This window comes from Caretta caretta, chromosome 2 (assembly GCF_965140235.1).
Source record: "Caretta caretta isolate rCarCar2 chromosome 2, rCarCar1.hap1, whole genome shotgun sequence".
Classification (NCBI taxonomy): domain Eukaryota; kingdom Metazoa; phylum Chordata; order Testudines; family Cheloniidae; genus Caretta; species Caretta caretta.
Genome location: NC_134207.1, coordinates 216,285,621 through 216,299,008, shown reverse-complemented (window position 1 = coordinate 216,299,008; position 13,388 = coordinate 216,285,621).

Here is a 13,388-nt window from a genome sequence, read left to right as displayed (position 1 = left end):
TGCTAAACGCCATCCCCCATAAACAACTCTGGAGCAAATAGGAAGCTGGGGAGGAATTATGCCTCCGACGGGTAACTGTGAATCAGAGCGCTTAGCATAGCTACTCCTGAGGTGATGCATCTTATCTGTCACCCTGTGTTAAGGCTGTGCCAAACGTCACAATCAAACCCAGTATGAACAGATTTTAAAATGACTCAGTTGAACTACACATTCAGGTTTTCATTCCATTTTTTATGTTCTGTCTCTGCTATGTCCTGGTTTCCTATCTCTTCCTGTCCTCTAAAGGTTATGAAGTTAATTTATCAAAGTGGTTTTGAACCAGACAATGGGTAATGAATATTTACACACATTATGGCTCTCTTTGATGAGACAAAATACAAGGATTTATTAAGTAATTTTCCAACTAAAGGTGAACTGCAAAGAAAAAGGGGGAATATAAGCATTGTTGGGCAAATTGAGACATTTCGCCATTGTGTAGAAGACCTGCAGAGCTGCCCATCCCATGAGAATATCAGGGACTATGGGCCTCAAGAAGACACATCTTTTCTGAGTGCCCCAGCATGTGAGGGGACTGCACAGGCTGTCCTGTCTTTGGGAATACCACAGTCTGTTCCCCTCTCTATGGGCCTGTGTTGTACCCTTTCCTTGACCCCATAGCAATCAATCCCTGCACTTCCCCAAAAGCTGGGACTGCTATTGTGCCAGATCCTGGAGAGGAGGTTCTCAGGATGGTCTCCACAACCCCATGCACCTACATGAAGGTAATCTGGGCCTGTGGTTCTTTTGTTACATTAGAAACCTAGACCTTGTCAATTCCATCTTTCCTAAGAGACACTGGAGACAGCTGGAGAATGAGTAGGATTATGATATTACATTACCAAGGAAGTGAATCCTGAATGACAGAGTAAATCAGCCTACTGAAAACCTGTAGATTTCTATTTGTTGTTACCTGCTTGACTATGCTAAGAGCTGAAGTGGAGAGCAGCCAGTACAAAGCAGCACGTTTTATTGGCCTGACAAAATAAAGGAACAATGCTACATATTCTTGAGCTCCATCTACTGGCCCCTCATTTATTAACTATTAGCATATACACAGAGAGAGACCACTCCTGAATCACCTTTCCTCCTACCATGGACCCTGAGTAATGTCAATGAACTATACACTTTTTCACATAAGTAACCAACGTCATACCGCTTCCATTTTGCTTGGTTCCACTCTGAGTCTCTTCCTTCTACTCTTTATCCTCAGGAGATTTCTTTGTCACTAGATTTTTCTGGCTTAACTATTTACATACACACAGATACACAGCATTCCTGTAACACTTAACAAACAATTAAAAGAAAATAGATTTTCTGTTAAATATCCAACACTCTCCTTGTTGACTAAGGGCTGAAAACACTCCCATTCCACCTCTGTAGGCCATCAAAGGAAGCCACTGCTAAAAACAGGAAAGATAAGACTTGAAAATCCTGATTTTTCTTTATATATCATAAAGAAGCAAATAAAAGGGTAAAATTCTTTTTTTCCTCCTTTGTAGGTCTACTTTAAACAACAGAGCCTTAAATATGATTAATACATTAATTTTTATTTTCAAATCTCTGACAATTGATCATGACGTGAGTTTAAGTAGAAATAAAGTTTGATTCTCTTACAAAGGTCGTCCTGGTGAAGAGAACCATGTCATTAGAATTCTTTTAAAAACAGGTTTAGTCTTTTCCCCCCTTATTTTCAGCCAGTAAAGGCAAAATTCTGATGTCAAATTGGCACATGCTTGTCTGAAGGGGACTTAAAATAAACCAGTTATAGGCTCTGGGTGGAAGAAATACAACTAGACCATCTGGCTTTCTGTCAGTTGTGGATGAAACCCTTAACTGATGCCATTCAAGATTCATGTACAATCCAAAATGTGCTTATATCTAGATTCACTTACAGGTGATGGAGCACAAAATGAGGTCATGATTTTAAAAGGGTTATTTTCAGCACAACGAATAATACTTGCACCTTCTACCACCTTAAAAATGGCTTAAATGAGGTCCATACACCATTTCCAGTGCTCAATTTAATCCACTCCTAAGGAGAAGTATATAACTCACTCCCCACTGTCAGTGGGGAGACAATTTTCAACCTGTGTTTGTACTAATATATTTACTAATGTAAAGATACCAGGACAAATGTATGCACTCTGCAACCTCACCTGGAGTTGGGATGAGTCCTGGAGGAGTTTGAGTCTATGGAGACAAATGTTAAACTGTGACACAGACTACCCACTATCCTGTCTCAGGCTATTTGCCTCAGGCCAGCACAGTATGAATCTCACTGCAGGGTTATATTCCAATACATAGTAATAGAGGTTGCTAGCATTCTGTGACAGGCAGAAATCAGAATAGGCTTGGAAGGATTCGACTTTTATCGGTAATATCAGTAAATGCCCATTTCACCATACACACACAAACCAACAAAAAATATTTCCGGGAGTAATAATCTAAATGTACAACTAGGGAGATTAAGAAAAATACAGCTTGATTGAGTACATATTACAGTTTGATTTAATATATACTTTGTATTTTTTGACACGTGAATTTGACAATTTGTGTTTTAACATTTATACAGCTTTACCTTTTGAATCTCAATGTCTACTGTTATTAAATAATTATTGTTTGATTCCCTCCCCCTTTTGCCAGACTGTGACAATTTAAACAGATAACAAAAAATTTAAAATGCTTAACACCCCATAATTTGCACAACTGTGAAAATTTAAATACACAAAAATAAAACATTCTTAAAAATAAACATTGATATTATTTATCAACATTATTAAAAAAAATTGAATTCTGCCCAGCCTGACTCTGAGAGAGAGAAGAGGAGTGAGTTAATATCTTTTATTGGACCGACTTCTGTTGGTGAAAGAGACAAGCTTTTGAGCTCCATGGAGCTCTCCTAGAAGTTAGTCTAATTTCCTGGGCCCAACATGGCTATATGGCCGAAGTACAAAACGTGTTACATGCCTGTTTTTCAGCTACAGCCACTTTCAGGTGACATCTTCTTGCTACTAATTTATAGTCCACATTTGAGAAGCAGAAGAATGACCTTTCTTGCACTGTAATGACTCCATGCCTCAAAATACAGCACAACTTCTTTATTTCATAAATCACCTTTTGTATAAAATATTAATATGTATAAACATATTAATAGTAATATTAAATATCAATGCTAAACAAATGGAAATAATGTCTCTTTTTAGGTACAATCAAAGAGACTTGAGAATGAGTCCAGTACAAGAGTTCTCTGATACTTGACTTTCCTATGATATATGACTTTTGGAAACTATCCTCACAGATACTATCATTATCATCTAGAGTCTCCATTGGGAAACTCTTCTTTCAGCAGAAACATAAATATGCATGAGATTGTATTATTCCAAACAAGGAAGATTATTGTCATTATACTTCCAGGTAATGAGGTGTACGCATGGGGCCAGATTCAGCTGCTGAAATTCACAACCAACTCCTCCAATTCAAGTCAATGGGGCAGCATTATGTTGTGCCAGAATCTCCATGGTTCTGAGTGGGTTGGGAGGGGTACAAAGGATGGTCTAGTACAGGGATCAGCAACCTTTGGCATGCGGCAGGCTGAGGGATGTGCTGGCTGCCACTTCCCACATTGGCCTGGCATAGGGAACCATGGCCAGTGTGAGCTGCGATCGGCTGAACCTGCAGACGCTGCAGGTAAACAAACCATCCCGGCCCGCCAGCAGATTTCCCTGGCAGGCCGTGTACCAAAGGTTGCCGATCTCTGGGCTAGTAGATGACAGGGAACTGGCATGTGACTCGTGAGATCTAAGTTCAATTTCTAACTCTGCCACAAACAACCTTAGTGACTTTGGGCAAATCACTTAATCTATCCTGTGCATCATTTCCTCATTTTCAAAATGGGAAGAGTACTTCCTGGCTTCACAGGGATATTGTTGAACGGATAAAATCCTTAAAGAGTGTGAGACACTCAGATGCCACAGTGATCGGGACCATATAAGAACCTAGATAGAGTAGAAAATCACTGGCCAGCTGGCCTTACACCTTCCCTGTCCACAGCTTGTCTCCTCACAACCACTCTCCCTGCTTTCAACATCCCATCTGACTAGCTGTGTCCACTCAGAGTCTCCTCTGTTCTTATTGGCAGAAGGAAAGATTGGGTCCAGAAATAGAAGTACAATCATGTATCCATTGAATTCAATGGAAATATTGCCATTCACTTTGGTGGGTACAGACTCAGGCCCTAATATGTTTAGTCATATATTTAATGAGAAAACTCTAGATCCTTGTGATGCATTGATACAGTTTTTTGCATATAATTTCCTAAGGTTATTAAGGAGAAGAAAGAAAGGAAGCATCTTTGCAGCTCAGTCATCAGAGAATTGAAGCTCCAATCCTGAAAGACTTCTAAGCTTAACACACCTGGAACATGTCTGCCGCTCAGGGGATCAGAAGTCTTTAATTTAAGTGCGTTAAGATAGTCCAGCCTCGCTAAATTGCTTTATTTGAGGCCTGGGATTGTTCCTGAGCCACTTAAACCTTGAGGACTAGCGAGTACAGGTTAAAGAATAGAAGGCAGGCCAAGCCTGATTGCCACCTTCTACTTTAATTTGTTTCCAAAGGCCATACCCATATAGGTCCATGTATATCTGTTGGGTCATTTGCCCATCTGTATATTTAATTTATTTTAAATTACTGCTCCTTACTTTGAAAGATCAAAACCAATTTTGTTTCAAGCATAGCAAAGCATAAAATCCATGTGTTTGTGTCATCTTTTAAATGTCAGCTGCGTTCCCCCCCACAGCCCTGTTCAACAGAGGATGGTCAGTATTCTTTTTAAGTGGGAAAATTGTGCTTTGCACTTAATCTAGTATCCTTCATTGGAGCATCTCAGAGCATTTTACAAACATCCATTCAGTTTGCCTCATAACATCCCTGCAAAATGTATATGTAATTATCCCTCTTTTACAGTAACTTTCTCAAGATCTTTCAGGAAGTCAGTGATAGGACTAAGAATAGGACTGACTAGTCATATGATACATCTACCAGTAACATGCAATCCTCAATGCTATAAGACATTCAAGACAGGACAAAAAGAGGACACTGGATACATATATAAAGTGTGAATCTGTCAGTCTGTTCTTTCCTGATTTCCCCATTTTTGGCGGAAGTTTTTTTTTTCAGCCTTTTCATTGTAGTGCTTGGAAAAACGTATGTAGGAAAGTAAAAGTTTCTTCTGTAACAGGCAAATATTTACCAAAGTGCTTAAAGCAACTTCGGGCTCCTGTAAATCTGACTGAAGCTGTTCTAGCATTAAGTAGAGACTGTGGAACATGAAAGCATTAGAGGCATATATCTTAGCAACTTGGGTTTTTATCTTTTGAATTATTCCTCTAAACTGATGAGCATATTCCAGAGCACTCAGGGCGGAGTTTTTTGTTTCCTTTGGCAGGGTTTATGGGTGTTCTTTCTGTTATTGTTTTTTTCTGATTAAATTGCAGCTGAAACAACATATCGTTAAAATAACCTGTGTAACCTGTGGTTCATAAATGTGTTTAATAATTTAGCATAGGGATTTCTATCTGCAAGGGACACAGCGTTTTTCTTAACAGAATGTTAGTATCCATTTTTCAAAAAGAGTTATCATAGGTCGGCAGCTAGGGAGTCACTGAGCTCTCAATTTGTTATATCTATTGTATTACCTGTACTTCTCTGTGCTAGTAGCGAGGTTTGCCAGCTGCTCCAGCTACCTTTGGGTAGCTGCATGCACAGCTGCTATTAAATACAGTTAAATTAAAACTATTTTCCAGCCTCAATCACACGGTCTCCATCACGTATCACCCAAATAATACAGAATTCATTAACATATTTTACAGTGCAGTCATGTTAATGAATATTAAATAAGTTTTAATAAAATCTTTAAAAATAACATGTTAGATTTAATACCGAAACCGAAAAAGCTTGAAAACAGAGTCATCTGCCTCCTTGTCACTGTGTGAATATGAATATTCTGATGAAACTGGTATAGCTGTTGCTTTCTGTTGATCTCTGTTACTCAGTGTTTTCCAGGCCTGGGAACAGATGGTGCACCACCTGACTCTGAACAGTCTAATGTAAGATTCATTGTGCTTCACAGGAAATCAAAGATCAAGCAGCATTGCAGAAGGTGAAGCAGCACCTCAGCAACCAGCCACACAGTATGATACAGTCAAGTGGTGGAGCGAGAAAGAGAGGGAGTGAGAGAGAGCACAACTAAAAGGAAGCCAGAAGCCAGCGAGACTTAGCTTTCCTTTTCTTTACAAGGATCTAATTTTGTTACTTAAAGAATCTTTTGGTTCCGAAGGACAAACCTTTACCCTTAGAAGGTTGGAATTTCCAGCTGGCCAGGCAAAACCCAAATGATTAGCAAGGGAGAGAGGCAGAACTATTATGTTTTTGTTCCAGTTTAATAAATGCCTATTTGGAGCTCTAGGTGCTTTACAAGTATAAACATATATACAAAATTTCTGTCGGATTCATAGCCATCAAGTATTATCCACAATTAATATTCACCCCCTAACATTCACTTACTAGTCACAAAATATTGCCAAAAATTCCCCACCCGCTCAATTCACTCCTAGCCTAACCAACCTGCCCCTTCAAGGACAGCCTGGGAGATTAGATAGGCCTTACAAATAGGTCAACAAATCCAGGCTCTGGGAAACCAAAGAGGGAAATTAACTCTATAGCTGAGGGGCCTTAACTTAAAACACTCCATCACTAGCTCCTTCTGTTTAAAACTGAGGGCTTTTAGTTTGGTCCCTCAGCTTATATCAACTGTCAACGATGAGGACACAGGCTGTCACCAAAGTAATGTAACAGGGTGGCTCACCCCTTAAGGGATGGAGGGCCCAGGGCTTGCCAACCCAGGTTACTAAAGAAGCACAACTGGGTCTGGACCAGGTGATTCCTTTATAACAGCATCAGGAAGCTGCATGCAGTCAGAGAAGCTCCTACAGGGGAAAGCCCTGACACGAGGAGGATTTGGGAGCCAGAGCCCAGCAAGCAAGATGCTTCTGTGGGGAAACCTGGACAGGATTTGGGCCTAGAGGGCAGAGTTAGACGGCTTAGCTAGAGTTTGGAGGATGGGCTGTGAGAACAGAAGAGCCCTAGCTGTGAGAGAAGACACCAAGCGAAGTATAGATTTTTTTTATGTGGTAATGGTCTGTATTTTGGGACTCTGAGGAGTGTTAAGAAACACTCGTGTTATTAAGCTAGTCCCAGGCAAAGGTGGCAGTTTTCATGTGAAAAAGCCTGTACGCCATTCTTAAGGGGCCCTAGGAGGAGGTGGGGAACAGAAGCAGGATGCTGCCGAGTGACTTCTGCCCAATAGAGGATGCTCAGTAAACAGCCACCTTGCTACAGGTAGCGAGAAGTCAAACCATTTAAAGGGTTATTTTAGGGGTCAAAACCAATACCTTAAACCTCACTCAGAAATTTGATGCCAATGCTGACTACAGAGTAAAGGTGCCATGTGCATGAAATGCCATTTAACAAGCATGCTGTCGTGTTTCTACCCCACCTGAAATTTTCAAACGCTCTTAAAATGTAGCATAGGGTTGCCAACTTTCTACTTGCACAAAACCAAACACCTTTGCCCCGCCCCTGCCCCACCCCTTCTCCGAGGCCCAACCCCCACACACTCCATCCCCCCTCCCTCTGTTGCTCACTCTTCCCCACCCTCACTCAGTCATTTTCACCATGCTGGCTCAGGGGATTGGGGTGCAGGTGGAGTGAGGGCTCCTGCTGGGGGTGTGGGCTCTGGGGTAGGTACATGGATGAGTGGTTTGGGGTGCAGGAGGGTGCTCCAGGCTGGGACCGAGGGGTTCAGAGGGCGGGAGGGGGATCAGGGTTGGGACAGGGGGTTGGGGCGTGGGAGAAGGTCGGGGTGCAGGGTCTGGGCAATGCTTACCTCAGGAGGCTCCCAGAAGAAGCGGCATGTTCCCTCTCTGGCTCCTCCATGGAGGCACAGCCAGGCACCTCTGTGCGCTGTCCCGTCCACAGATGCCACCCCCGCAGCTCTCAATGACCATGGTTCCTGGACAATGGGAGCTGCAGAGCCGGCGCTTGTGGTGGGGGCAGCGCACGGAGCCCCCTGGCTGCCCCATGCATAGGAGCTGGAGAGGGTACATGACGCTGCTTCCAGGAATTGTGCGGGAGCCACGGCAGGCAGGGAGCCTGCCTTAGCCCCACTGCGCCACCAACTGGACTTTTAACAGCGAAGTCAGCAGTGCTGATCAGAGCCACCTTTTCAATCGGGCATTCTGGTCGAAAACTGGACACCTGGCAATCCTAATGTAGCACCATGTAGGGCGTGTTGCACCCAGTCTGGAAGTCACCAGACATGGATAAATGTGACACGGTCAGCATCTCATAGTATCACCCCCTATCTTTGCATCACATGAAAAAGTACATAGTGGAAAGTAGTGGAAAGCATTATGCAGAAAGATAATTTTTTAAAATACACACTCGTCCCCTTGTGTAAAAAGACACCTAGAAGCCTGTACGGCTGATCTAAAGCCCAGTGGCGTTAATGCATAGCCTCCCTATGTGTATAAAAGGTCCTAGGGTTGTCGGTTTTAAATGTGTATAAGTTGTGGTAGTACCACATGTCTGAAGACAATAACCACAGTAAAAAGGGATGGGGACCACAAGGTAGGGTGGAAGGATGAGGTATAGAGCTAACAAAGTGAATATCAGGTCAGTAACATTATAAAAGACCATCCAGTAATATACAGAAAAAGGTATAATCACAGAGGGATGAAGCAAAGATCCATGATGAACGGACATAGGTGCACTTATGAAGTGACATAGCTACAGACATGGGGAAATTGTTTAAAGGGGAGAACACAGCTACTTCCAGTTCACATAGCCACACATTAGACGCAAGACTCATGCAAGTGGAAATTGCATTAGCTTACTCAGTGGTCACATTAGCACACCACAGAAATCAAAGAGCACAGAGCAAAGCATGAGAGCACCTAGGCAGAGGAAGCGGAGACAAAAGCACAGACAACAGGAGCGTCAAGACACACTCTTGGCCACAGCAACAATTCCAAGGCACAGAAACAACTACCCATGGGTATCAGATCACTCCCGCACTGAGGAAGTGACCACTCTGACCACAGCCCACACATCACAATACAGACACAGGAAATGGATAGTACAAATCTGTGGTGCTTAGAAATTACAGTGATGAGGGCAGTATAGAAGAGAATGGAAGCAAGAACAAGTGGTCACAAGAAGAGCAGGTGCTGACAGTGAGAAACCCTATTCCAGCTGTGCCAAATCCCTCTTTCAGGCATGCTGTTCATTCCTAGCTGTATATTTTACAGATGTTTGTGTCTGCTTTATTGCATGCTGTTCTGGCATCTTTATAATACCCACATTTGTGGGAAGAGCACATAGCACATCTCTCTCACTTAGTATTGTGCATAGATTAATTGCTGTTAATGTGTTGTGTTGTCCTCACTTCACTGCACATGGGTTGGATTTGGGATACAGCATAATAGTGTAACTGGCCATCTATTTCTGCCAAATGATGCAACATGCGCCAAGGTACTATGTAAATCCAACATTATTTGCAGATGAATCACTGCTGTATGTCACGAGTAGCAGAAACAATATTTCTGCTACAAAGAGCAGCAGACTTGAAACTTAGCCTTCAACATCAAATTGATGTTACCAGTGCACATTACCTAATACTCTGTATGCTTTTCACTCCAGGCGTATGCAATTATAGTCCAGGATTTTCAAATAGCACTTTACAAATCACAACATACATGGGTCCTCGCCTCTGAAATGTTACAGGGTTGAGATAATGATATATGTGTATTTTAATAGCAACTGAAGAATAAAAACTTGAAATTTATAAGGATTCGAGATGAATTTACTCTGGCAAAATCCAAAACATCTGGAACTACAGGTTTCTCAAGCACCTGAACCAAGTTTTGGATCGCTCTTTTTTTTTTTTTTTTTGGATCAGTTCTGATAAAACGTTTACTTACTTACTTCCGGTGTCTTGGCAATGACTTAGTTTGACTCCAGTAACTGAAGAGGATATCTCATGAGCGAGGTCATTCTAGGTTGAGCGTTCCAGTTGTTGCATCATTTAGGCAGAAAGGTGGGTGAGGCACAGAGAAAATTTTACAAAATCTCTTCAGGTTAAAAAAATCAGAAGACTAACAAACCGAGGAAGGGCCAGGAGCCCAAAGGGATGCGAAGAACTAATTAAGAGCCTGATTGTCACCTTTATTCATGTTGTTTCTACCTTACTCTGCAAGTAGCCCCATGGTAATAAAGGGGAGTACTCATACAGTATGGTACTACTCTATATGGCTGCAGGTGCTTAAAAATATGCCTCACTTTGACAACATGGGACTATCCATGTTAGGCACCCATTTAAGTACCTCACTGACTCAACACCAATATGGGCAAGGGAGGCAGAATCAGGCCTTAAATGAAGAAGCATCCCTACCTCCATCCAGTCCCCAAAGGAATAATTGTGGAGGGACTCTATAAAGAAGACTTTGCAGAAATTGCCTCTCTACTTGATCCCTCCTCCAGAAAATCAGGACCTGCTTTACCACTATCCTATTTCTCCTATCAATTCTGATTACTCCAGAACTGTTGGTTCCAGCTGATGCAGATGGTCTGTCTCTATTGTTTGCCACTATATTGAGTGGGGGGAGAAGGAATTAGGTCTTGATTTTCACATGTCAAAATGAGAATAATATTTACTGTATCTTCCAGTTAAGTGTTTCTGTTCTCATCCATCTTTCCCTATTATATGGCACTCAGTACTCATACTAATGGATGTATTCTCATGCCAAAGATGCCAATTCTCAGTGAGTCCTTGCTCAGGTAAGTGTGGACCTCTGGCACATTGGTATGGATAATAGAAAATAGGGGGAACTCCTTGACCAACTCAAATTTCAAAATGGTGGTTTTTCAGCACATGCTGGTCATAGCACCTTGTTCAGTACTGGCCATATATCCGTTCAGAGCTCTGGGAAGGACTTATGAATCAGTATGTGCTCTTTTACCAATCTATATTTAAAACCTAAGAATATTAAAGGACACTGATAGTTTACAGATTGATTCACAGCTCCTGAACTGTGTTCCTGGAAACAACAGATTTTACAAAACTACCACATAAGCTCAATCACTAACCTCAACTTTCAAGTGGAAATTCATTTACTTTCCCCAGTTCTGACCAGGAATATATTTATTACCACTGCAAAGCAATTTGCACATATCAGCTTTAAAGTGAGTACAGAGAGGACTGGACTTGCCAGAAAGCAGTTGGGCAATTGTCACCGGCAGGGATAGTTATTCAATCCAAGGGTGGGGTTTTTTTATCCTTATTGTGGTCTATAAAGATGAAGCTTAAGTGGTAATAGGACCCTGGTTTCCTTTAAACTAAGCTGTGTATGCAAAGGATAAGATGATTATAAAACAATATGCTATCATGTTGCCTACTTGACCCAGGTATATATCAGGCGCATCCTCTTACTGTGGTACCAGGGGATTGACTTTGTATTAGTTTACACAATTATTTCTGAAGGGACTGCTGTGTAGAGTGGCTAAAGTGGAAGCCTGTTAGGCTGATGCTGGATTGACAGTGAGAGTTCTTGAAGAATGGAGTTGGAACTAAAGAATTTTTGGTTATGGAGCTATCTCTGTTTCCTTCTTCCTGAAGTGTATTAGGGGTGGATGCTATAGAGTAAGGCCTTCAGGAAGTGCAGGGATGCCACATGTCCTGTGCATTCTTTGGTTTCCTGGGACACTTTGTGCTGGGGCAGATGCAAAGCATTCCACGATAGGGCACCGTAGGCTGCAGCTACACAAAGTATTAGTAGGTTTATGACCTCACTTCTGTACCTAGTTCCAGTTCCTAATAAAGGGTTTAACTTGACACCTCTCTGCTTGTCAATAAAACATTAGCATGAGTGCAGAGTGCTGCACCCAAAAAACCAATGCAATGATACTGAAGAATAAAGAGAGCAAACATGGACACTGCATGTTCCACAGAGTTTTGCAAGCAACTGTAGTCTCTTTTGCCATTGGGCGATCAGGGCAGACCGACCTCACATTGTTTTGCACTAGGAGAGGAGCACTATGGAAGAGGCCTCCGTCTCTTTTCTCACGTTATTGGCAGACACTTGGTTTACCTGACCATCCCATCAGCCCAAATGCCGCCCTCCTACCCACACCCTATCTCATCCAGGATCCCATTGACACTAGCACTGCTCCTCATTTTCCCCTCCCCATGATAGCTTCCCCCGGCAGTCTGTCTATCCCCTCTAGGCCTTTGCATTATCTGACTCCTCTGTGCCCTATCACTGACCCACTCCTGGCTTGGACATAGCTGGCTCCAAACATTATCACTCGTCCTCCGCCCTCTCTTCAGACCCTGTACCTCAGGTCCAGCTTTCTCCTCCAACTATTTGCCATTCTCCCCATCTTGCAGAGCAGAACCAGTTTCCTTCTCTAGGATCTTAGCACCTGTCCTGTGCTGTCCTGTGATCCCCTGCCCTGATCCAGATCCTCACACCTGCTACGTTCCACTACCATACCCACAACCCAGATTGACTCACCTACCCAGGTTCCCAGCACCTGCATTATGTCGCTCCACTCCCCACCCTTGTAATAGACCTGGTCAGCTCTTCCCAGGTATTAGCACTTACCCATACCATTCCACACCCAAGCCCACAGCTCAAGCCAAGCCATATCTCAGGGCTGGTCTAAGTATGTCTCGGCTGGTATCAGCCCCAAAGGGTAGTTAAACCGGCTGGGTGTTTCCAGGGCAAAGTGGCACTCCAGTTGTATCCCTGAACATTCCTCTACAATGAGGGCTATACCAGCTCTGTGTCAATCAAGGAGTTTCTCATGTGGTTGGAATATTCAGCTACCTAGTTAGGGCAGCTTTATGGCCTCTTTGCTCTACTGGAGCAGTGCAAAGGCAGGATCTGGTCCAATTTCTTGTACTCATGTTACTGTTGATGCAACAGCTATTGTTTTAAAGCCAGACTAAAGCTTCCTTTTTCATATATGCTGGCCTTGGAAAAGGGATGTCCAGTGGGGTATAACCGTAATGCCAAATTCTAGGTCACTGACATCCACATAGTTCACAGCCCACAGGTTTTCGAGGACTAGGTCCATGAGAGAAGTGTTCTAAGGTGAGACATGGAACTTTGTGAGAATGGGCTGTGCATTTTGGTTTGAATTCTTGTTGACCTTCCTGCCCTTTTCTCATACAGATTACTTTTCCCCTGTCAGGAAGAAACTGCACTAATTGAAGATGGAGGAGGGAGAAC